Source organism: Xenopus laevis, chromosome 8S (assembly GCF_017654675.1).
Source record: "Xenopus laevis strain J_2021 chromosome 8S, Xenopus_laevis_v10.1, whole genome shotgun sequence".
NCBI classification, from domain to species: domain Eukaryota; kingdom Metazoa; phylum Chordata; class Amphibia; order Anura; family Pipidae; genus Xenopus; species Xenopus laevis.
The window spans coordinates 64182786-64206333 of NC_054386.1; the positions used below are offsets into that span (position 1 = coordinate 64182786).

The 23548-nt window shown below is 36.8% G+C and overlaps 2 long non-coding RNA genes across 2 annotated transcripts; one reads left to right on the forward strand and one right to left on the reverse strand.

The window, feature by feature from the left end:
- Positions 1–675: 675 nt before the first annotated feature.
- On the reverse strand, positions 676–1419 carry LOC121397701. Its single transcript, XR_005963843.1, has 2 exons — positions 1311–1419; positions 676–1150 (listed from the first exon to the last, which is right to left on the reverse strand). It is a non-coding gene; the product is annotated as an uncharacterized LOC121397701 (long non-coding RNA).
- A 2899-nt stretch (positions 1420–4318) lies between these two features.
- Positions 4319–6187, forward strand: LOC121397702. Its single transcript, XR_005963844.1, has 2 exons — positions 4319–4427; positions 4587–6187. It is a non-coding gene; the product is annotated as an uncharacterized LOC121397702 (long non-coding RNA).
- Positions 6188–23548: the final 17361 nt, after the last annotated feature.

Genomic DNA, 23548 nt, shown 5'->3' on the forward strand with positions numbered 1-23548 from the left:
AATAAGGATGTTAAAGAGACGTATTTACGAACATATAAGGGACATTAAGAATTGCAATCTTATGTCCAGTATTGCCAAGCACATCTATTGCTCACACAATGGTCAATATTCAGGCTGCTTTTTCCAGGGCATAGACCGTTTACATGGAGATATAAGGGGGGTGATTTGGAAAATAGATTACTTCAATTGGAGACTTCTTGGATCTTCAGACTTAATACTTACAAGTCAGAATTTGGACTTAATGGACATTTAAATTTTCAAGCATTCATTCATAAATAATTAAAAAGATTGGATTAAGGCATTGTTGAACTTGCTACTGGTTGACATTGCCTACCATGCTTATAAAAGAATTCCCCCCCCCAGATGTATTAAGACCTAGCTGTCCTGGACACAGGATTTCCTTACCAATTTTTCTCTCTTTTTGTTTTGTTTCTATTTCTGGCTTTGTTTTTGCTTGTTTTGTTCTTTCTTGTTTTGACTTCAAGGTTTATTTGTTGTATTTTATCGTATTTTGGTGCTTTGCCTTATTGCTGTTCAACTTAATTTGGTTTACTTACCATTGGTTTATTTGATTGTTATTTTGTCTTTATTGTATTATTTTCATCAGTATGCTTTCATCTAAGAGATGCCATGAGACAACACAGAGTTAAGAAGAATTTCACCGGCACACAGGAATTGTAGTAGCAGGGCAAGCCCTTGCAATTTTATTATGCAGTAGTGCAACGTTTCGGGGTCACGCCCCTTTGTCAAGCATAGTGTGGACAAGTGCAGACATGATTTAAAGGGTGTGCAATTAACAAATTAGCATATTTAACAAGCATTGCTGTGAAAAAAGTACTTTGCATTGAAAAAGATTTTTACATATCAAGATGCCATTTAAAATGCAATGTTAAAGTGAAAAAATATGCATCCAGGTGCCAATTAACAATACACTGATATAAAATTTCATAGTGGAAAATGCAGTTAAAAAGGACAATGTTAAAAGATATTGCAGTAAAAACCTGTTTAGTAGAAAAATTTAGTGAAAATATTTTTATCAAAAATGCCCATCAAAAAGAACATAATAAAAGATCAGTTAAAGTCCATAAGTGGTAGTCCTTTATTTTGACTTCACGTAGTGCTGGAAGTGATGAAATATAAAGGTGAATATCTAAGAGAAAATGTTTAAAAAAACAATATGGCAACACAAAGGCCATGAAAAAAAAGTTAAAATTGTGACAGCTAGACAGATTCGATTAAAAGAGTAACAAATACTTAAAATAAGATAACCCTGCATCCTAAAGGGATGGGGAAAAAAAAGGACACTTTACCTGTCCCTGAAGGGATCTCATAACAAAGTTTTTATCTGAAAGGAGAAGGAATAGCATTAGTATATATTTCTACCATTCCATAATTTTATAAATAACACGACATATTGTACTCCTCATTAAGCCCCTTCGGGGCCCTGCTTTGCAATGCCCAGATCCAATAGCACTCCCTTTGTAGTAGAGCTCTTTTGATATCTTGGCCCTGTTTACACATAACTTTTTCTAACACCTGCCAGCGGAGCTGCGCCACCCTGTGGCCATGTGTGAAAAAGTGTTTGGCTAGAAGGGTTTCTCGTTTAGTTTTAACCAACTCCTTTTCTTTATCCGTAGTAGTTGCTTGTGTCCCTAAAGTTGTTTGACCAACGGCAGGTAGTTGATAATTCCTGATTGTGGACTTATGTTCATATAATCTTGTTTTAATGGATCTGGATGTCTGGCCCACATAGGCCAGACCACAGGGGCATTTCAGGCAATAGATCACATTGCTGGTGTCACAGGTGAAAAAACCTTTAATCGAATGTTTAGAACCTTGCAAAGGATGTGTGACATACTCCCCAGGGATAATCCCACTGCAGTGTCCGCAATTCCTGCAGGGGAAAGTGCCGTGTGATCTCATAGGCTGTTGGTTGTTTAGGTTACACTTAGGTTTCGTTTTCACCAAATCACCCACATTTTTCCCCCGCCGGTAAGAGAATAGCGGAGGAGCCTGAAACAGCTTACCATACCTCGGATCAGTGCCAAGAAGTCCCCAATACTGGCAGTACTGGAGAAAGGGCTTAATTTTGTTCCTGCATTTACTGTTCCAGCTTTTTCTTTTTCCATTGACTGGTTCCGTTTTATTAGGTCACTCAAACTTAAAGCATTTTTTTCTGATAAGGCCAATACCACCACTACGGATGCTACTGTATCCTCCCTTAAACAGAAATTGGGGTCTAGAAGCACTTTTATGCCTCCAGGCAATTATCCCTGTATAGATGCCTTTGAATCTATTGTTACCCTGGAAATTAATAAGCTTTTGAATAAAAAAACCAAGTCCATGCACAGGAACGTTTCCTTTGAAGAAAAGGCTGCTTTAAAAACTTTACAGGAGAATATTTCAATAACTATTACCCAAGCTGATAAGGGCGGTGGAATAGTCGTATTAAATACGGTAGACTATGATGGTGAAGCCAAACGCCAATTGGATAATACCACTCACTATAAAATGCTAAATGGGGACCCCACATTCAAATATAAAAATGAACTCAACATTTTATTAAACGCTGCTGTGATGGAAGGTCTTATCACTGATGAGATTGCACAGCTACTTAATTCTCAGCATCCTAAGGCCCCCCACATGTATTTCCTTCCAAAGATCCACAAAAAGCTCACCAACCCCCCAGGACGACCCATAGTCTCCAATGTGGGTTCGATCTGGCAACCTTTGGCAATTTATGTAGACACTTTTTTGCAAGATATATTGCCCAAGCTGAAGCCCTGCCTTACTGATACCACAGATTTTTTAAACAGACTAGCGACCACAACCATTCCACCTGGTGAATTTTTCTTATGTTCTCTCGATGTTAAAGATCTGTTTACATCCATCCCCCATGACGAGGGAATCGAGTGTATTCGTATGTACTTGGCTCAGGGGGAGTTACCCAATCATACTGTGAATTTTGTATGTACGTTACTTGAGAATGTTTTATTTAAAAATTACTTTCACTTTAAGGAGGTTTTTTTATTTACAGCTACAAGGTTGCGCCATGGGTGCCAACATGGCGCCCGCATATGCCAACATCTATATGGACCACTTTGAAAAAACCTTTATTTTTTCTAACAATGATTTCGCCCCTAAGATTAATGCGTATATGCGATATATGGACGATACGTTTTTTCTGTGGTCTGGGTCTCTGGAGAATCTTAATGAATTCTTAGTATATTTGAATAGTATACATTCCACCATTAAATTCACTCTGTAGGTTAGTCCCAATGAGTTACACTTTTTGGATGTAAACATCAAATACACAGGACAGGAGTTTTTAACCACAGTCTACACCAAACCAACGGATAGAAATAACTTATTGCGGCCCACATCATATCATCCTCCTGGGTTGTCTAAGGGCTTGCCCCGGAGCCAGTTGCTACTGGTCAGGCGCATAGCAACCACTGAGGAATTATATGATAATGCTTCTGCACAGATGATTGAAAAGTTCTTGGCTAAAGGATACGAGGAAGGTACCCTAGAGAAACACAGACAAGAGGTGCGGGCTATTCCTAGACAACAGTTACTAGAGAAAAAGATGGTTGAAACATGCAAATCCCCTAGAATACCGTTTATTTCCACTTTTGATGTAAACTCAAAACGGTGCCGTAAGATCGTACTTAAGTATTGGGGACTTCTTGGCACTGATCCGAGGTATGGTAAGCTGTTTCAGGCTCCTCCGCTATTCTCTTACCGGCGGGGGAAAAATGTGGGTGATTTGGTGAAAACGAAACCTAAGTGTAACCTAAACAACCAACAGCCTATGAGATCACACGGCACTTTCCCCTGCAGGAATTGCGGACACTGCAGTGGGATTATCCCTGGGGAGTATGTCACACATCCTTTGCAAGGTTCTAAACATTCGATTAAAGGTTTTTTCACCTGTGACACCAGCAATGTGATCTATTGCCTGAAATGCCCCTGTGGTCTGGCCTATGTGGGCCAGACATCCAGATCCATTAAAACAAGATTATATGAACATAAGTCCACAATCAGGAATTATCAACTACCTGCCGTTGGTCAAACAACTTTAGGGACACAAGCAACTACTACGGATAAAGAAAAGGAGTTGGTTAAAACTAAACGAGAAACCCTTCTAGCCAAACACTTTTTCACACATGGCCACAGGGTGGCGCAGCTCCGCTGGCAGGTGTTAGAAAAAGTTATGTGTAAACAGGGCCAAGATATCAAAAGAGCTCTACTACAAAGGGAGTGCTATTGGATCTGGGCATTGCAAAGCAGGGCCCCGAAGGGGCTTAATGAGGAGTACAATATGTCGTGTTATTTATAAAATTATGGAATGGTAGAAATATATACTAATGCTATTCCTTCTCCTTTCAGATAAAAACTTTGTTATGAGATCCCTTCAGGGACAGGTAAAGTGTCCTTTTTTTCCCCATCCCTTTAGGATGCAGGGTTATCTTATTTTAAGTATTTGTTACTCTTTTAATCGAATCTGTCTAGCTGTCACAATTTTAACTTTTTTTTCATGGCCTTTGTGTTGCCATATTGTTTTTTTAAAAATTTTCTCTTAGATATTCACCTTTATATTTCATCACTTCCAGCACTACGTGAAGTCAAAATAAAGGACTACCACTTATGGACTTTAACTGATCTTTTATTATGTTCTTTTTGATGGGCATTTTTGATAAAAATATTTTCACTAAATTTTTCTACTAAACAGGTTTTTACTGCAATATCTTTTAACATTGTCCTTTTTAACTGCATTTTCCACTATGAAATTTTATATCAGTGTATTGTTAATTGGCACCTGGATGCATATTTTTTCACTTTAACATTGCATTTTAAATGGCATCTTGATATGTAAAAATCTTTTTCAATGCAAAGTACTTTTTTCACAGCAATGCTTGTTAAATATGCTAATTTGTTAATTGCACACCCTTTAAATCATGTCTGCACTTGTCCACACTATGCTTGACAAAGGGGCGTGACCCCGAAACGTTGCACTACTGCATAATAAAATTGCAAGGGCTTGCCCTGCTACTACAATTCCTGTGTGCCGGTGAAATTCTTCTTACCCTTGTTGTGAGGCTGCCGATTCCTCTATCACTGGGCACCAGGATAAGAACCTTTGGGAGTGTGTGGTGTGCGGCTTCTCCATATTCTATTGGACAACACAGAGTTATCCAATATTGTATTCCATCACCACTACCCACATCACTAACCTGGCAATGATCGTTCTATATGAGGAACTTGCAAATCGATTGAAGAAATCAATTGGCAACAAAGGTTGCGGAGTTTCAATTGCTGAATGTGTGTAACTTTATCGATCATTGGATACAATTGACAGGAGTAGTTTCTATGGCGCCTAGAGCTCACAGTCACATGACGCTTCTTTTAAATAACACACCATTTCCGGTTTTCCGACCTCTTGACAAAGCCACGTTTGTGGCGAAACGGCTGTCGAGGTGCAGCGCATGCTGTGTATGTGAGGATCCCCTTACGCAGGTCTAAAGTGCCAGGACTGCCACGGATAATTCTCACGGAACCGCAGTGGAGACGTCACCACACGCCACCTCACGGACACATAGTGGGGCCACTCTCGGACTTTCGTTTGGTCGGTAATATCTTTACATTTTTATTGAGCAGGTCACGCTGTGAGATATTAATATCTTCAGACACGCCACTCAGGCGTTTTTTGGCAAATCCAAATGTCTGCATCCACCCACACAGGATTGGGTTCATCGTGAAGGTTCTGGTTAATACTGCAGGTGCATCCCCCTCAACATCTAACGGTGCAAGCACACCGACATCTTGAGGAGACTTGTGCTAGAGGGGTGCCCCACACATATTTGGCGACTTTTGCACATTTCAGACCTGGGGATATATGATCATTATGTCTTGGCCACAACTAATTGAATATTAGTACCGGACTGTCTGGGACTGCTTACTCTCTCAAAAAATTGAGATTGTGGTTCATTATTGGAGCGCTCCGTTTTGGTTCCAGATACGCTACTTTTACATTACAGCATACAAAGTGCTATCTATGTTGTGGTCTTGTGAGACCATTACAAGGGATCCCTTTTGCACATGCAGCACTGCTTAGTTTTATTTTAATTGGTTTTTAATTTGATATTGGCATAGTGTTGAAAAATAAATATTGCCTTTTACCATATATTTGTAAGCATTTATTTAAAACTGAGCAACTTGGGGTCACATGGGCAGGGGGATAAGTCCCATTCTTGTCGTGTATATATGTACACAGGTTAAGTGGGTTGTTCTGCATTTAAGGGGTCTGTTTATTATGCTGTGTAAAAAGTGAAGTGAAACCAGTGATGTTGCCCATAGCAACCAATCTGCAGTTAGATTGCAACTGTTAGAAAACAAAATCTGAGATCTGATTGGTTGCAACGTCACCAGTAATGTTTTACTTCACTTTTTACACAGCATAATAAATAGACCACCTGATGTAACCACTGCCTCAGGAGAGGAAACATTTTGTTTTTAGATTACAAAATTGATATTGAAGGACTGCAGCTCCCAGTATGATTTAGTACTTTTATTAAAATTAATTAAAATATATTAGTATTTGTTGTCCAGCAACAACTTGGTTTGTACAGTTTGGTTGAACAACAGTGTTACTGCAATAAATACTGTGACTAAGGGTGGAGAACACAGTTTTTTCCAGGAAAAAAACCCTCAAATTTTTGAGATTTATTATACCCCAAGGCTGCTAAAAGTCCAAATCCAAAATTTCTTAAACTTTCCAGGGTCACGTATAAGTTAGTGGCAGATGTCTCAGGATCTCTGCTGAGTTTCAAATGATAAATTTTGCGATAATCAAAAAAAATCGTAGTTTTTAGGCATCAAATCCCAAAAAAATGTATGGTTCAAATTTTTTCATGATTTTACTGATATTTTATAGAGTCTTTTCCCACACTGAATTTTTCGATTATTTTATTGATAGATAAGGTAAAATTTGGATGAGAGTTTGGTTGAAGTTGTTTTAATAAAATAATGATAAAAATGTGGGTTTTAGTAAATAACCCTCTAAGAGTTACACAAGCAAAATGTAAATATTTTGTATATGTTCTTGAATGTGTTTACATGTCTGCTTCAGTCCAATGTATGAAAAGGATGGTGCTTATAGCAATGGGTTTGTTCTGTTTCAACCCACTGTCCTTAGTGATAGTTCCCTTAGATCTGGGCCAGGACCTTTACAGGACACAACTCACTGTTATTAGCAGATCTCAACAGACAGTTGAACTCAACCGGACCGACACGAGTATGCAGATTTTGCTGTAGTTTATTCCAAAACTGAAGAAAGTCTCCCATACATAGATCAGACCAGTAGGTCAAAGAATATTTCTATCACCAGGGTCGGTTAGGCAGTAAGTGATACCTAAGATGGCTGCTAACTGAACACTGGGAACAGTTGAAGAGGGGAGGGGGGTTAAGGGTCACAGCATCTTCCTGGACTACAGGGGGAGGAGAAGACAAATAGAGAAAGATGCAGCGCACAACAATAACAATACAATAAAGACAAGTGGTGTGTAACATAACAGGGGTTGATATTCCAATGGGGAATCCCTTGTTTCCTAACCATGATAAGCCAAGCCAAATAGGGCATTAACTATTCAGATCTGATGACTTGGAAAGCCATCCTACTATCTACACTAAAATGGAGAACTCCCAAGGCACTTCATTAGAAGTTTGGCTGAAAAAAAAAATAACCTACTACAGCTTTCCAGATCTGACAAATCATGTGGAAAATTGGTGTAAGATCCTTTTTCCTTTGGTATTTTACTTCAGATAACCTTCAACAAATATATATCTTAACAAGCTATATTGGAGGAACTACAGGAAATTAAATGCACTTATGGTGGGACTGTCCACTTATAAAGTAATTTTCAGCCTTCCTCTTGATCAAAGAAATAACAGTCTCACCCTCCTTTTTACCCCACAATCAGCACTACTTGTAACAATAATAGAGGCCATGTTTTTAATCTCCTTACAGCAATCTGGCTCCGTGTTCCTAAAAAAATTAAAAACACTATCATCCCACGTTTAACAGAATCCCCCCCCAAATAAATTAAAAACACTATCATTCCAAATTTAACAGAATTTCTAAACCTAATAAAAGACCATGCTGAAAATGAAAAATGATCAGCATTCAGAAGCAGCCACCTGAATAAATAGCATAAGCATTGGGACACATGTAATTCCCCTTCTGACCTTAACAGAAGCTGCAGGGCCTGCTCCTAGTAATTTACCTGGGGATTGTCTATACTTCTACATTGATGTTATCTCTCCTATCCTTTATTACTTCATTCTTCACCATTGGCAATTCTCATCAATGAATCCTTCAAACTCAGAACACTCCTATTCCTCTATGCTCCTGCCATCTTTTCAGTGCACTTCTTACTTCATTCCTACTCTGCATGTTTACAATTATATTCAGTATATTTCTAATTTACTGGTAATCTATGACTGAAAACTGTAAAAATAAGTTTAGAATCATAAATTACAATTTTCAAATCAAACATAACCAAATGATTTTCTGGTTGCTAATCACATATGAGTTTTCTACTTAAATCTTTCACTTTCACGCAGTATCAATTCCTGTAATGTGTATGTTGTTTTTGTTTGAAAAATTAATGACTGGAACACAGTTCTTATGCTGCTTAGCCTTGAAATGATAACTGCACATCTAGCAATAGCATCATATGTTTTCTCATTTAATGCTACTTTAGATCTTTTTCTTCTTTTTGGAATGATAGCGCTAAGGAGTTTCTTAGGTACGATATCATAGCTAATAGTGGAAGACGGCTTGCCTAATTTTAACAAAAAATACATTTGAATCAAAACGAGGCTTTAAATTGCATTATGAATAACTTGCAAGAGCTCAAAGAGCCAGTTGCTTGTGAGGTAATGTAATAAAAGGTGGACAATTAGCTATGGGTCTAGTCGCCTATAGCATCCAAGCCGCATTTACTAGTCACTGTTTTAAAGCATGTATGTTATTGGTTACTATGGTGCTTTGTATTACATATGGGGTTGGTCTTCTAAAGTTCATGAGGTCATCAACAGTTAGTCAACAGAAGCAATAACAAACTTGGGGTGGCATGAGACAAGACATAAACAGGTGTGCTTTTAAGAGCTCTGCTTCCTGAGTTATCAATATATTGATTTTGGCTCTGTCTTAAGGTTGCAATATGAAGGTAGCATGCTGTGGAAGCTGCTGCCTCAAAGGATGCTAATGGACTATAAAAATGGATTAGAACCTCAAGAGATTAACCTAGGAAGATCTTTAAAGGAGAGGGAAAGGCTAAAATTAAGTAAGTTTAATCAGAAAGGTCTATATAAATACACCAGTAAACCCTCAAATTAATGCTGCTCTGAGTCCTCTGCCAAAAGAAACACTGCATTTCTTTCCTTCTTTTGTGTACACATGGGCTTCTGTATCAGACTTCCTGTTTTCAGCTTAAACCTCCAGGGCAGGGCTTGAGCATGCTCAGTTTGCTCCTCTCCCCCTCCCTGCTGTAATCTGAGCTCAGAGCTGTATGTGAGCAGGGAGAGACTCAGGCAGGAAGTGATGTCACATCAAGCTTATATGGCAGCTTCTATCCTAAACAAACAGTGTCTAGAGCTGTTTACTCAGGTATGGTAAAGCGTTCTGCAGAATAAATATAGCATTCTAGCTTGCACTATTGTGGCTAAACTGTTGGCAATACACTACCTTGGAGCTTTCCTTCTCCTTTAAAAGGCATGCACTCTTGTACCCTTCCTGGAATAAGTAAATGATGATCCCTTCTGTGTAGAAGGTAACAGCAAGGTGTCCTGGCAAGCAGCATTTTTGATCCTCTAAGTTTTTGGTGACTTCATCATTCACCAGGGGGTGCAGTCCAACAGTTTTATGCATAGCTTACTGTGACCCTAAATAGATGGCTTGACTACAGATGCAAACAATCACATATGTGAATTGTCCTTATCAATGCAAGCAGTTATTTAACTATGATAAGCCATATAGAGATACTGTAGAGACCCATTTTAATTTTCTAGATACTAGAGAAATTAAATTTGGGGGCTCCTACACATGGGTGTGTTTTTATGCAATCCCCTGCTGTAGCACTAAACCTTAAAAACAAATATGGGTAGAAAATGTGTATACTAAACTTACTGCATCAGCATAAAATTTCAGAATCTCTATAACAGTAATGAATAAGGCCTTTAAAATTGAGGCTAGAGGGCTTTTGAGCGAATGAAAGGGGAACTCTGGCTTCCAAATCAAAATTTGATAAAGAGGCCCACATAAACACAGCAACCCCTAATATACCAATCATAGTTATCTATTTCTTCAAAAGTATGAATAAATGCTATTTTCTATGCTGAAATTCAGCTAACAGTTCTTCTCTTATGCACCATTTGAAATCCTGGCAGGAAAGGAGGGACTAAAACACTGATGTTACAAATTGTAACAACTTCTCAACAGCTTACAAACAGCATGCAGGAACTACATAACCCCTAATGCATTGCACTATGGTGTTCCTTTCCTTATTCCTTATGTGCAGGGAATTGTGGGGTTTGGAGGATACTAGCTGAGGACCGATGGCTGTTGATACAAAGTAACAGTAGTCAGCCAGCTCAGCAAAGAAGTCAGACAGATCAGCCGGAGAGCAGGGGGCTAGGCTTAGGGAACTGCCATAAACCATTAAAAATCATAAAGTCTGCATATTTTGCATAAATTGATGTATATTGCAAAGTTGCTTGAAATTATGTTTACTTTTCAAAAAGCGTAAGTTATGTTTTTGTGGAGATCCCCTTTAATGACTAATTAGCCTTGTATCATGACTGAAAACAGCTCAGAACATGTGCAGTGAATCAGCAGAAAAGAAGATGGGGAACTATTGTTGTTGCCTTGAACTGGTACATAATCTGAAAACAAAATGTGCAGCATTTCTACCTTGTTAAGCTTTAGTTCTCCTTTAATACACCCTATTTCAAAATACAATAACAACTGCAACACCAAATGCTGGTGACAAGTAGCATTTGGCAGTTAGTCTGGTGTAGTGGGTACTGTCCCTGTAGGATAGAAGTCCGTTAAGTCATGCGTTCTCACCCAGTGGAGCTCATAAAAAAAACTAGTCCACAACTGCTACAATTCTAAGAATAAAGAATGTGGATTACAATGTTCACAGATCAGGTGTATTTTGCATTCATATGGTCACTGACCCTGGAGAGATGTTGAGCGATGTTGCTTTCATTATAAAACATCCAGTGAATAGTGGCAGATGCAACAACAAATATTTTCACTTCCCAGAACTTGAGTGGAAACAATTTCAGTCATATACAAGAAGGAAACTCTTGTGCAAAAAAAGAAGGTAGTACATAGACAGTTGTGTTTGTCTGTTATCTTAAAAGACGTAGCCAAAGTTCAAGTATAAAGCAGAGAGGTCATCTACATTATATTGTGTGCCTTTTACCATAATGCACCTGATATTATTATCAAATCTCGGCAGAATGTAATTTGGTATTAAAAATTCATAGCTACCTTATTAAACTATACTTCAAATACTGTACTATAATGTACTATGTAAACTCTTCAAGCAAAGATATGCATTATGAAAAGAAGATTTTGACCTATTAAAAATTGAAGGCTACAGAAAAATACTGTTTTGACTTTTTAGAAAACCTCTTTGAATTGCACTGACTAAATTAGGGCGATTCCAGAAAATTGTCTAAAAACCTGAATCGTGGATTGTATATAATATAATTATATGTGTGCATCAAAACTGCAGGCTATAACATATTAGATTGTTTTCATCCTGCATTACATTAAATTTCATTTCACAACACACTTCAATACTGGCAGTTCTGTCAGGGCCCTCATACAATATCACATATCTGATGTGTTAAACAGAAAAATAAATCATTTGTATGGCTTACTAAACATAGGAACTGCTATCTCCTTGTAGCATACGCCTTAGGGTAGGCAAATCATAACATGGCCCAGCTTTAATTGGAACAACTTATCCTATGATTTATTATGTGAAGTCTATGGAGAAAATCTGGAAGTGAATTAGCAGATAAGTACTTTCTCAATTGTGGCCCTATATTAGAATATATTTGTAAAGTGAAGGCTGAAAGGTGCCGCTGTCCTTAGTACTGAAATTCTGCAGTACACTTTCTTTCTTTCTTCCATGTCCCTTCCATGTCAATAAACATGGGTAGTATTGTCCCACCCATTCAAGGTCAAACCTGTAATACAGCAAATTCAGACAAACCTATAAGACCATGTCTCCCACCATACAGTTTTTCCTTTTGGTGAACCTTCATATAAATACATTTTTGCTCTTTTTGATTGCCACATAACCACAATACTCAAATTATTGCTAATTGGATAGAAATGCCTGTGGTCCTACTTTTGTGCTGAATTAGCCCTCTTGTCTGATAGTCCCCAAGATGCACAATAATCAAATAGTTGCAAATTGGGTAGAAAGATGTGGGTATTTGTTTCTAACCAGCATGCTAAGTTAGACACTCTGCTTCTGGTTCTGCAGTTCCAGAGAAAATTTTTTATCTGATGAAATTTTTACAATGTATGGACTCATGGGCTTGTTTAAAATCATCAGTGCAACAATAAGACTGCTTTTAGTTGAGGCACCAATTACCAGGCTACCAGACTCCTGATTGGAGTTGTATAGCCAGGTACCAAATCCTGGTAAGATGCATGTGTTCTTTAAAATGTTTTGCTCCTTCTGCTAATGTCTGTTACATTGCAGGTGTTGTGATTTATACATGGAATTTGATTTTGTGTTGGCATACAGGCACCTGCTGTGCTAGCTAGTGTTTGCATGTGCTGTGGTGATGCTGGCCTTTAGACTGGTGCTAGACATGCAGTCCTTCTGTATTCTGTGCAGCCATCTGTTTGTTGTTTTCTTTTCTTGCAATGGCTGAGCTGTTGGCGGTCTTGCGCCAAGCAGTGTTGCGTAAGTGGGAGTTGGTGTAACGTTATGTGGGAGGCTGCGGATATGCCCACCACCTCCCCTCTCTTGCGCCCCTCTCTTCAGGGCGTGTTTTTTTACTTGCTTCAGGGAATGTATTGGTACCTTGAAGCATTTTTTTATTGTTGGAAATATGTTCAGATTCAGGGCTTATTTTTCTAAATCACCGATACTGTTAGTAAATAGTTTTTGTGAGACATGTTTTGGTTTTCACCCCTTTTTGCATGACTTGGTAGATCCCAAAAGTAATAACATGAAAAAATTGGAATTTCATTAACCACTTGCAGCAAATTAATTTTATTCCACGTCCTGACATGTCAGTACAAGTTTTCCTATACCAAGATTTTTTTTTAATTCCTGTACTGCTATGTCAAAATGTCAATGTCAAAAACAGTGGTGAGGAATCATATGGTTTTCTATGTCAGTGTTGTGCAACTGGGTCCCATGGGCTAGACCCCCCTTGTGTGGCCCCCTACATGAAAGTCTGCCTGCTGTGACTACTCCTGCATTGCTCACACCTGTAATTCCCCCCGTATTGTTCACACCTTTAACACCTCTATTGTTCACACCCCTAAAGCTCTGTACTGTTCACACCTGTAAAGCTCTCTACTTACAAACCTCAGACCCAAAAACTGAAAGTGCCCACATTTTTCAACTGTTTGCACCTCATACAAACTACTGTATGTAGCACAGTATAAACTGTTCATCTTAGAGTGGTCGTGATAGGTTTCCCTGTCTTCTGCTGGATTCTTCCTTCCCTATGCTCCCTGTGTTTGCCATACACTGCCTGCCCTATGCTCCCTGTGTGTGCCATGCTCTGCCTGTCCTTACCACATCCAAGCTACAGTAATTTGTGTACAAATTAATATTAAGATGGTGTCATACTCCTTCTAGACTGAAGCAAATGTTCTTTGTGTGTGTCATACTCTACCTGCCCTATTCTTCCTGTGTGTGCCATTGTGTGTGCCATACTCTGCCTGCCCTATGCTCCCTGTGTGTGCCAAACTCTACGTTCCATATGCTCCCTGTGTGTGCCATATTCTGCCTGCCCTATGCTCCCTGTATGTGCCATATTCTGCCTGCCCTATGCTCCTTATGTGTGCCAAACTCTACCTGCCATATGCTCCCTGTGTGTGCCATGCTCTGCCTGCCCTATGCTACCTGTGTGTGCCATACTTTTTTGTGATTTGTCTATTCATGGATGGGAAGAGTCCAATCGATCAAAATGGTTGAGCTCCCTAAAATATTATATGTTCTCCAATGTCTACAGCTCAAATAGATAATATATAAAGGAAATACACATGGTGAGAAGATATTATTGCTACAAACACTAAATTTGTAAAACCTCCCTCAAATATATATAAAAAACTTGTTAAATATAACCATGAACTTAAACTGATTTATCAGACCAACTGGAAAAAGTAATTGAACATACAGCTACAGCAGGACCAATGGAAACAAATATACATTTCAATACATGAATCATTTACCGCATACAAGCTACAGGAATTTGAATACAAATTAATATTAAGATGGTATTATACTCCATCTAGACTGAATTAAATGTTCCCCAATGCTCAAAATACGTGCTGGAGATGTAATACACAGGAAGGTACTTATTGTGACATTTGGTTCAACTGTAGCAAGTTGAAAACATTTTGGGAAGAAATAATATTCGTAATGTAAAAAGTCACAAGAGAAGAAAAAATAGCTTCAAATTTATTACCAAAGTTGATATTCCATTATGATCATTATTCTGAAAAAAATTAAAACAAATATCTTACTATTATACATGATACAAACAGAAAAACGATGATACCTAAAAAATGGAAGGATAACTCATCACCAATATGCCAGAAATGGATCTGTCATCTAGAAGAAATTTGGAAAATGGAAGAGATCACAGCAATTATTCATAATACAAGTGAAAAATGCTGGCAAACATGGTCACCCTGGATAATATAAAATTGTTCAATATATAAAGAAAATTAATGGGCAAAAACTAAAGCTCTAGAAGGAAACATTCAAACCTCTAGTCAAAACTGACACACAGCATAAGAATCTTTGTATCTAAGTATGTAAGTACCAAAAGAGCTCTCTCATCTAATTAAGCAAAGACAGAGATAGAAATTACAGGAAGCTAAAAATAAAAATGTTATCTAAATGCTATGTAAATGTCTTTATTTTGATGCTATCCCTCTTTCTTTCTGTATCCCCCTCCTTTTCTTATGAAAAATGATAACAAATTTTTAAAAAAGTTTCACATATGAATAATGAGCGATATCCCTGCAGTGAGCAACAATCATTTGTTTTTTGTTTTTTTTGGTGTACTACCACCATTAATGTGGACATGGTCTTGGTTTAAAGTGGGCATGGCTTAAAAACAAGGAGTGGTCTATTTCTTTTGCGCAAAAATAATCCTATGTGTCTTTCATAGTAAATGGGCACCCAAATCCCCTTATTATAGCACTCATTATACATTGCTGTTCTTAAAGGAATTCACTCATTTGTTATTATTAGTGATTAGCAAATCTCAATCATTTCAAGCTATTTTTTACTGTCTCTTTAAAAATTTAACTTCGACCATTTGCCATCTAAAACTGCTGAATTGCTGTTTTAGCCTATGGGGGACCTCCTAGCACCTATTTGGAGTCAATTGGTGGACTTTGAAAAATCTAAGTTTCTTTGGGAAAAACTTTGAATTGAATTCAATCAAATTCACTATTCCTTTGTTTGTAAATATTTGAATTTGGCCAAATACAGACCTATTCGATCGAAAACTTCAACTTAATTTTGATTTTTTTTTTAATTCGAATTTCGAAGTTTTTTCAATTCGAAATTCAACCCTTGATAAATATATCCCTAAGAGAAAATTCAAGATACAGAGAAAAAAATTGCTACTGTGGCAAATTTTTGGCACCGTTCCAGCAAAATTTGCTGCAAAACCATACATGTCTAAAAAATGCATGTGTTAATGGTCCTTATTCACTTGATAAAGGGTATTGAACCCAAAACATGTGTTTACCACTGCCTGGAATAAAAAGTTGTTTGCAGTAATACTGCTGGAGTTCCTCTTCCTTTTCCTTTTGCAGCAGTTGCAGCACAGAGCAACTATTAAGGAATTGGACACATATCATTTGGAAAAGCTGTGCTAACCACCATTCCCCTCTTCTATTTTATGGCTAAAAAATTTGTTCATCATTAGTTACTAAACAAGATGATGCTTCAGGATAATTTTATATGAATACAACAGTAATTGTTTTATCTGTCCTTTCCTTTTTATTTTACATATCTCTGAGCTGTAGGGATGTAGCGAATTGCCGATTTGGTGTTCGCGAACGCCGTTCGCGAACACCGGCAAAAAATGCGAACGTTCGCGAACAGTTCGTGAACTTCGAACACCAGCTAAAATCGTTCGATTCGAACGATCGAAGGATTTTAATCATTCGATCGAAGGATTTTCATTCGAATCGAACGATCGAAGCCATTCGATCGAATGCTTTTCATTCGATCGAATGCTTACAATCGTTCGAACGAATGGAAATCGTTCGATTTTTAGCGGTCGAAGGAATTCGAATGGTCGAATGGTCGAACGATCGAACGCGAACTCAAAATGCGAACGTTCCCAAACGTTCGCGAACATTCGGCGGACGCGAACGGTTGAAGTTCGGGCGAACAGTTCGCTACATCCCTACTGAGCTGCACCCTGAATGCGCAGAATTGGGCAATTTAATATCTTTCCAACTAGAACAGACTATGTTTTTTATACCTCCCTCCAGATTTATTTACTTGCATAAACCTGTACATTTCACTCTGCAGATGTGTGAAATTATTACTCACAGTGACATGATCTACATAATCATCTCCTTCGCTGATTGAACTAATCTTACTTGATTTTGAATATTTTATTAGTGGTGACTTTATGAGAGCAATGGTGCACGGCATTTATGCTTATTGTGTTAATTTGCAATAAGCATGAAATCTAATTTGCATAATTAAAGGTTCAAGTACTGTTAACAGAAATTGCTGCAAATTACTCATCCATGGACTGAAGATGTCATCTTTGTATTTGTTAAATTGGTGTCTTGTGCACATATAAAATGTTTTATTCTCTTCTGAAATCCTATTACGCACACTCAGTATAGCAATGTAACAGCTTATTGGGGTGTGTAAGATACTACAATGATTCTTAGGAAAGAAATGTGGGGGCAAAAATTATTTATATTTTTATCCCACTCTATTTTCAACTTTATGTAAATGTATCTCAAGCTATTTATAAAATATAAAATGTTTATTACTTCAATAAGCTTCAGTAGTTGTTGATGTAGTTTGAGTTTACTATTTAGAAAGTTTGTCAAGGTTAGTTGGACTTAAAATCCAATTCAGTAAAGGTACTCATGTCAAATGGCACTACTTCCACCTCTTCATAGTTGTGCTCAGTCTGTTCTGCCTCATCTTGTGAACATAGTGTGAATGTAGTATGTAATGTAATGACACATGGCTTCCCAGAGAGTTCTGCATCTAATGGATTTAACACATTTGTGCTTTATAATCCATAGTAGGCATCATTTTGATAACAAGTGCTGGAAGTGACACCAACTGGATGTAGAAATGTTTTTGTACAGTTGTGTCTATGTTGAAGTACAAATATAATTGAATGAATTGTGACACATTTTGGCAGTTATTTACTTAACTACAAATGCCAAAATTTTTTATTTTATAAAATCGGACTTCTTAAAAAAAAACAAATTTATAAAATCGGACTTCTTAAAAAAAACCAAATTTTTCAGAATTTATTAAACCCCGAGGATAGAAAAGTCTGAATTAGAAAATCCGGCATCTCAGACCTGTTAAGGTTGCATGTAAGTCAATGGGAGAAGTCCCAATGATTTTCTGATGTGCGCTCGGTTTCATGAAATACCCCAAAGTTTCGGGCAAAAAACCATAAGAAATCAGAGTTTTCGGGTGAAAAATCAGAAAAAAAACTTTGTTAAATAACCCCTTATGTGTGTCTGGTGCATCATGTAAATCCAATCACTGTGAAACAACGCTTCTCAAGGAGGCTCAGGAAAAGACAGCAAGAAAAAATATATAAAAAAATCCAAAATATAGCATAATATATTTTTTTCTAATATTTTCGGTACCACCTCTTTGTGTGAACACTCTATATTACTCAGAAAACCACTCCTTCATACAATAGACCAGTGGATCAGTGATTATATCTATACTCTGCTCTAGGGAAGATGCACTTCATCTAGGGGGCGATTCACTAACTTCGAGTGAAGGATTCGAAGGTAAAAAACTTCGAATTTCAAAGTTTTTTTTGGGCTACTTCAACCATCGAATGGGCTACTTCGACCTTCGACTACGACTACGACTTCGAATCGAAGGATTCGAAGTAAAAATCATTCGTCTATTCGACCATTCGATAGTCGAAGTACTGTCTCTTTAAAAAAAACTTCGACCCCCTAGTTCGCCATCTAAAAGCTACCGAAGTCAATGTTAGCCTATGGGGAAGGTCCCCATAGGCTTGGCTAACTTTTTTTGATCGAAGGATATTCCTTTGATCGTTGGATTAAAATCCTTCGATCAAAGCAATTATCCTTCGATCGTTCGATCAAACTATCTGCGCTAAATCTTTCGGCTACGATATTCGAAGTCGAAGGATTTTAATTCCTAGTCGAATATCGAGGGTTAATTAAGTGAATCGGCCCCATAGTGTAAAAAACTTTAATATACATCAAATAACTTAAGAGTTCACATAAAACAAAGCGGACAGGCGCTTATCAGTCTCTCCGGGTTCTATTGCATTTTCCCAGTTTTTTTTACCTGAGGCATAGAGGCGGGGCAGTAAATTACTTTCACTTTTCCATTCTGCACTTCCTAGATGTCACTGTCACTGCTCTATAATTGTGTAGGGCACTGCAAATGGGCATTAGGTTCCCCATTCTGGCACATGTACAAGATTTTGGGGTGATACACAACTTTCCTTAATAACAGTGTCCATATATATATATATATATAAATATATATAATACACAAAAGCCATGAATATCTTGTAAATTATATCCTTATAAATGGTGAGTTCTGATGTCATCAGTTATAATCGGTGAGTTCTGATGTCATTTCTGTCACATGACTCACTGAAATTTGTGTATTATAATAAATAAAGTACCCCCAGTTGTAAAATATGAGGATATTAGAAGTTACCTCGGAGTTCCATGACCTGTATAAAAACACTCGGCCTTCGGCCTCGTGTTTTTATATGGTCATGAAACTCCTTGGTAACTTATAATATCCTTATATTTTACAAAAGGGGGTACTTTATTCACTATATATATATATATATATATATATATATATATATATATATATATATATATATATAAAACAGAAGAACAAAAGAATGTTTAAATCTGATAAAATAACATTAAAGACACATCTGGGAATGAAAGCTCTTGCTGAAAATGTATTTTTTGATGATCCAATGCAGCTCATTTTAAACTAGTGACAGTGCCCTTCAAATTATTATACCTGGTAAATACATAAAAAATAACAAAACAACAATTTGTAAAAAGGGCATTGGAATCAACAGGAAGGCAAAATGACATTGTAGTGAAAGTCTTTTTAGCTCATATTTATCTTGTTAGAGAAGCTCATATCTACTAATGTTACAAATGTTCATCAAATAAAAATGTTGCCAGTGCCTTCCAAATGTGGCAGCTGGATAACTCCTTGGACAGGGAAGGGCTGGGGGGGATTCATATATCATTGGTTAATGTGTATGGCAAGGTGCACATAAAAATGCTTTTTTTCCTCTCCTTTTGTTGCAAAAGACTGCATTTTATTCTGCCAAATATGACACATGGTAAAATTCCAGCATGGAGAGTACTGGCTAAGAAAAGTTGCTCATCCATATTCATAAGCGTGATTACAATGCCTTTTTATCTTCAGAGGTTGTCTTATGAATAAATAAAAGAAGACAGAGCCAAGTATCCAACAAAACAGGTAGGATTCTCATTCAAAGATTTTTTTGTATTAATTGGACTGCTGGCCCTGAAGGATTTGTGGAGTCTGAATCCATATGTACCGTTGCTGGTCACTAGGTCCCCTTATGATAATATACTGGAATATTCTTGTTGTAGTCCAGCAATATTTGGTTGGAGTAACTGTTATGTTTTGGGTAGCCGAGAATGAGTACCCGCAGGCCATTTGTATAAACACCACAGTAACATTACTATGGTTAACTTATATGACGCATTTTAATTTCATGCATTCTATGGGTAGTGATATTTCCCATTGCTGGAAAGCTCCTTACTGAGGTTCAGAGTATTATGCAGTTGATATGCATAATGTTTCTATTGGTTTAACTACACTACAGGGAATTTGAGTTTGGTTTAATATAGAAACAGAGGAACTGAAAAAGAATACAGACATGCCACACAATCAGGGTGAATCAAATGGAATAGAGAATCAAGCACTGTATTGGGATTTTAAACTATCACTCAGATGAACCTTCTATTGCTGTGTATTGAAGAGAATCAAGCACTGTCTGGGGTATTTACACTATCCCTAAGGTGAACCTTATACAAAAGATATATCAAACAATACAATTTAGCAGAACAATGAAATGCACATTTTAATATTTTCCTCACACATATTGTTTTGAGAGTAAAATCAAACAGGATAAAGCAACTGCAGCTGTCAAACGTTAGGAAAAAATGGATATAGCCATTGAATAATAATATAATTAAGAATAAAAGTAAATATCATAATTCGGTATTGAAAGGATACATTGGCTAAAGTACTAATTGCAAAGCCTTATTATACATGACATTAACCCATCAATTCTACAGCTTCTAGGTCATTCAGCAAATCTGTGTGTGTGTGTGTATATATATATATATATATATATATATATATATATATATATATATATATATATATATAATTCCACAAAGAACCGCACTCCAACTTGTTCTGTTGAATAAATTTACATTTTATTGTGCTCAATTTGCGTGTCAAACGTTTCGGCCCACATTAGGGCCTTTGATAATTGACGAATTAACAGATCTGGATCAGAGTGCGGCTGCCTATGTGGAACTATATATATATATATATAGACTTGCTGTTATTCCAATGATACAAAATCGTGACATACCCTAGGGCATGCAGTTATCTTGGAATTTCAGAACATGAAAGATTAAAGTACGACAGAAGTTAAATTATGTTTTTGTTATTCATGTACTCTGGTATTCTGGTTCATTTAATCACTGATTACACTGCACTCCTTCAACACTTAGGGGCAGATTTATCAAGGGTTGAATTTCGAAGTTAAAGATACTTCGAAATTCGGCCATCAAATTAAAATACTTCGAATATAGAATTCAAACTTTTTTCATCGAATTTGGCTATTCTGCGGCCGAAGTAAAATTGAATCGATTTTATCATACGATAGAACAATTTTTACTTCGACTTCAAAATCTTAGAAAAATGCTGTAGAAGGTCCCCATAGGCTAACATAACACTTCGTCAAGTTTAATTTAGCGAAGTATTGAAGTCAAAGTTTTTTTATAGAGACAGTACTTAGATTATTGTATAGTCGAACGATTGTTACTTCAAATCAAAGTCAAAGTAAATTCGAAGTCGTAGTATCCTATTCGATGGTTGAAGTATCCAAAAAATTACTTCTAAATTTTTTACTTCAAAAATTCCCTCGAATTCACTTCGACCCTTGATAAATCTGCCCCTTAAATTTCTGGTTGGTGCTTTTCATTTAGCCAGGCTAATATCTGAGCATACTTAGATCAGCTGACATTAAGGGTGTTATTTATCAATGGAGAAAGGAGAAAACCACCATTTTTTTGTAGGAAAAAAACTTGAATTTGTCATGATTTTTTTTCATAGAAAAAAACATTATAAAACCCCCATGGTGTTAAAAGTCCAAATTCATGTAGAAGTCCATGGCAAATCCTGATCTGCACTAGGTTTCATCTAATAATCTGAATATTTCCTAGTTTGCATGCATCAAATCTGTCATAGGTTTTGGGCGTCAAACCAAAAAAGTCACAGTTTTTGGCTACTAGTCCAAAAAATTTGTACGATTCAGATTTTTTTCATGATTTTATTGATTTTTGAAAAATTTATTGATAAATAGGGGGGAAAACTCCATGCGAATTTGATAGTAGTAGTTTGCAGAAAATAGTTAGAACTTTTTGGATTTTGATAAATAACCCCCTAAATGATTCAAATGAATAGTGATGAGCGAAAAATTTTGCCATGTACAGATTCACAGCAAACTTCTAAGTTTCTCCGCTGTCAGAAATTTTCATGAAACTGTGGCAAAAATTATCAGCGGCTCTTTTCGCTAGACAAAAAAAGTGGGACAACCGCATACATTATGGTTTATTTGTTTTAATGTAGAATACATAAGTATAAAGTTTTTTTTCTGTTGGTGGTCAGATTCATTATTAGCTGTGCCTGTGTAAGCTAGTAGTAACATATATAAACTATAGATGGTATTTTTGTTTTTGGTTAAATATCCACAGTTACCAGGGGGCAGATTTACTTAGCTCGAGTGAATAGTTCGAATGCAAAAATATTAGAATTTCAAAGTATTTTTTTCAAATCGAATTTTGTCAAATTTGATCGAATTTGATCAAATTTAATGATTCGAACGATTCGAAGCAAAAATCGTTCGACTATTCGACCGTTCGATAATCAAAGTACTGTCTCTTTAAAAAAAACCTTTGACTTCATACTTCGCCACATTAAAGCTACTGAAGTGCAATGTAAGCCTATGGGGACCTTCCAGAGCACTTTTCTTCGTTTTTTTTTTTTGATCGAATAAAAATAATTCGATTGATCGCTTGAAATCGTTTGAATCGTTCGATTTGAAGGATTTTGTCATTCGAACAAACAATTTTTATTCGATCGAACCTTTTGCGCTAAAATCCTTCGAATTCGGAATTCGAAGGATTTTACTTCGAGGGTCAAATTCGAGGGTTTTTTAACCCTCGAAATTCGACCCTTGATAAATCTGCCCCTAAGTGTAGTAGTAGATACAGTACCATTACCAGTCAACCAGAGGTAATGTCAAAAATCCCAGACATGTTTTTAAGAAATTGGCAACATGGGAGCATTTTTTTCTATTGAAAAAGTAGTTGTAGCTTAGTGGGCAGGAGGTCCTCTAACAAGGTAGCAGTATACTGAGCAAAAATGCATGTGATTTTGCCCTCCCAAAGCAGAAACAAGGTGTCACGTAAAATATGTCCATAGTCTGTAATAGTTTGTTGCCAAAAATGACATGCAACAAAAAAATAAGTTGTGAATTTTCTGGCAAATTGATTGACAGATTTATTCATCACTACAAATGACGCATTTTAGTTGCTTGTTTTTTTCTGTATTGAACAGTCTGGTGCTTTTTTCCAGTTTCTAAATAAGCATCCACAATCCATAATATGAACCACTTTTAGTAATCACTCTTACATTTCTTTTATTGAGCACTGAATCTTTGATTAAACCATGTAAAG